Consider the following 3,898-nt stretch of genomic DNA (forward strand, 5'->3'; position numbering starts at 1 on the left):
TGAAATGTACACTACAATGGGGAAAGTACAAGAGGAAAAAAGAGACCTCTACTCATGCTGTGCTTCCATGGTGGGACAGCATGAGTACAGGAAACAAAAAAAAACTCCCCTGCACAAAAAGCGCATAAATGTCCACAGCACAACATTGTGAAAGACATGACAAGCCACAGGGTCGGGTGGGGGGTGAGGAGTAATCCGAAGCGAACACAGCAGCCGCCCTGCACAGCGCTACCATTCCAGCGCGGCACACAGACCCGCCATGTTCCCCCGCAGGAAACAAGCATCGAAGGCGTTTGGAAAGGGAGGGGGATGAGTGTGTGCTCATCAGTGTAAGTGGTTGTGTGTGCGTGTCCATAGTTCAGCTGAGACAGTGTCCTTCGCCCTATCAGGCTAAGTAAACAGTCTACCAGCCAACCCAGGTGGCCTTGCATGGAATGGGAAGGAACAGACTCAACACAGTCGTTATCAGGGAGTTTTTGTTCAGCTTGAGCCCACAGCTGGCACCGAAGGGGTATCCGCATTATAATGGTGGTTTTTCTTTTACAAACAACTCATGAGAATTTCAAGCTGTTTTTTACACTCCGACACTGGTCTCTCAATCTCCCGTTGGATAGCTGCGAGTTTCTCCATGATGTTATTTACCTTCAATTCCGTGGTCTTTTCACACTTTTGCTCACATAGCAGATTCTGAGACCTCACGACTGCAGCCAACTGATCCGCGATGTAATCCAGCTTCCGCCCAGAGGTGTTGTTCCGAGTGGACTCTTCCCTGATGTAATCCAATATACGCTCAGAGGTGTTATTCTGAGCCTTCACTGCAGCCGTTAGCGCCTCCAAGCTCTTAACCTGCTGCATTCAGTGAGCCCTTTCTGAGAAGCCGCACCTCGTCCCATCGTTCCAATCCCAGCGGGCAGCTTTGTGGGGGTTTGAACAGCCGGTTCCGCTTTCTTAATTCTCCGATAAGCCAGGGCCAAGCCAGCTCCGATCAGCAAGAACCCTGTTATCATGGTTCCGAATAGGTCGATATCTTCAGTGTTCTCGATCGACAGACCGCAAGCACACGACCCTCCATGTCTGCCACCCGTCCATCGTGTATCCGGCAGGGAAAGTCCCTCCAGGGCACTCGGGCTCTCCCGAGCCCAGACTTCTCGTTGAGAAAAGGGTGTCAAAAGCATTCAGAGACCAGTTGATCAAATCCATAATTCTCTTTTAGGTTTTTAGACACAGACTGTGAGAGAGTGTTCCAGGGAAGTGAACTACACACGAGACAAGACAAGGACACAAGAGGCTAAGCAGGGAAGATAAGGTAAGGAGAAGGAGGAGAGGAGAAAAGTGCGACCGCCTTCGCTGAGAGCCAAACAGAACAGCAAACTAATCTCATTAGTAGAAATATATCTAACTTATAATTAAAATTGTGGGGGGGGAAAGCAACAGCCAGTTTGTTAACAAAAACATTTCTGCTCTGCACTGGAGGAAAAAACCCTGAGTAGAAGCTCACATCAAGACAATAACTCCTCAGTTCACAGTAGCATCACTCTGCTAACATGCTAACAGCACATTTGAGTACTCACCCCCTCCCTCCTGGCTCACAGCTTGGTTGGCAACCAATGTTAAGGAGCATTACCGCCCCCTGGCTCACAGCTCAGAGGACATTTAGATGAGAAAATATATATTTGACACATTTGAGGAAAATACTAATAAAATAAAAATAAAAATAAATGTTCCCTTTAGAAATTTTTTTTGCTCTTTTTTGCTCTATAAAAATAATTGTTTTTTTCTTTTCCAATCACTCATCTTAGCAGAATTTACATGAAAAGAGAAATAAAATTAAGTTTGAGTGAAAAATGTAAATTTTTTGCACTCTCTGGTCAACTGACTTAAATTACTCAAAAAATCCGATTCACTTTGGCGAGTGACTCATTCAAACTCGATTTAGTAAAAAGAATTGAATTTACCATCACTAGTCACCTGACAACTGGTAGTCACGTGGGGTCCAGAGTTTATTTTGCTTCCTGCAACTGGTCCATCAGGTTATTGTCTCCCCAGAAACACTTCCATTGTGTTTTTTCCTATTTCCGTTGTGTTTTGTGTGCTTTTGCAGCATTTTTCTTATTGCTGGTGTTTTCTGAAGTTGCAGTCTGTTTGGCCTCTCAGGGCCACCGTAGAATTCATATTGGAAATTAAATAATTGTCTTCTACTGAATGATTCTTTGGTAAAGGAAATTAAAACAAAAATAGATGAGTATTGGAATAAGGCATGTTTTGAAAAAGTTTTTTGTAAAAATTGGGAGTTCATGAAATTTAAATTGAGGTCCCTTTTAATGAAAAGAGGAGCTGAAATAGTTAAAAATAGAAAAAAAGAAGAGTCTGAAATAATTTCTGAAATTATCGCTTTGTCTAGATCACCTGATCATTTATCTGAAGATAACCGGAACAGACTTCAAATTTTACAATTAAAATGAGATAATATATATATTTACAAGGCAAAGGCACCTTTGTGCGGTCAAGAAATAAATGGCTTGAAGAGGGAGAACAAAACTCGAGCTATTTTTTAAAATTAGAAAAGCATGACAATACACTTGGCAGCATGACTAAACTTTGTTCAGATGGGGTCATCACACACGACCTCAAGTGATTTCCAAGACTTGTGAACTTTTTTATAAAACTTTTTATAAATCTAATTTTTCTACAGAAGCCATGGAAAAATTCTATAATTTCTTAGGTAATATTAAAACAATTAGTGACAATAATAAAACTGTGTGTGATGCCCCCATCACAACACTAGATATTGAAGGTGCTATTAATAAAATTAAACCTAATAAGAGTCCAGGGAGTGACGGGTTGACTTCTGAATTTTACAAATTATTTTCAAAGAACTTATCACGCTTTTTACATAAAGTATATATTGAAAGCATTGATAATGAAAAGCTCCCTCCTTCCTTGACTCAGGGACTAATTACTTGGATTCCTAACCCTCAAAAAGATGCCCCTTTGATAGAAAATTGGACATATTTCACTACTGAATAATGAATATAAAATAATTGCTATGTGTTTGGCTAAAAAATTAAAATGTGCACTTAATGATATCATTGATGAAACACAGTCTGGTTTTATGAATGGCAGACACATAACTAACAACATAAGACTGGTAATTGATATTTTGGATCGGTTGTGGCGCCACGGCCACACCCTATCCCAAAAACTCAACAGCTCCACAATTTAACATGGCCCAGGTGTGCAGCTGGCACTGACCAAATATGAAGCTGATAAGATCAAATCCCGATGAGGAGTTTGCAAAAGTACAAGGCCTGGAAATAGCAAAAACTGAGCCAAAATGTCACATTCAGTCCAAAATGATGGACTTCCTGTTGGGTTTGTGTCAATGGTCCCACAGACTTTTTTGTTCATGTCAGCATGATACACATGTGGGTCAAATTTCATTCATGTAGCTCAAACGATGTGTTCGTAGGACTGCATTTAACAACACATAGGTGGCGCTCCAGAGCCATTTTCCAATGCTCATATGTAAAACCATTAAAATACGAAATTTGTCACCAGACCTGACACGTGTGCAACATTTCATGAGTTTTTGAGCATGTTAAAGCCCTCAAAAAGGCACTTGTTTCGCCTGAAGAAGAAGAAGATGAAAGATACAGTAGGGCCTCAGTGCTCGGGCCCTAATAATAATAATGATGATGATAATAATACTAATAATAATAATAATAATAATAAACTGAGCAGAGACAATAGTAATTAATAATAATAATCATCATCATTATGACAATGATTATTGAAAAAAACAATACCCTATACAGAGGAACTGTATAGGATTGCGTGTAGTCTGCTGAGGAGGAACAGATTTTCATCCGGAACATTGCCACAGATATTCACTTTCCAC

The sequence above is a fragment of the Aulonocara sp. 'chitande type north' Nkhata Bay genome, linkage group LG23, assembly GCF_057382095.1.
Source record: "Aulonocara sp. 'chitande type north' Nkhata Bay isolate Kocher_YH1m ecotype deep benthic linkage group LG23, A_spYH_male_GT1.1, whole genome shotgun sequence".
Lineage (NCBI taxonomy): Eukaryota > Metazoa > Chordata > Actinopteri > Cichliformes > Cichlidae > Aulonocara > Aulonocara sp. 'chitande type north' Nkhata Bay.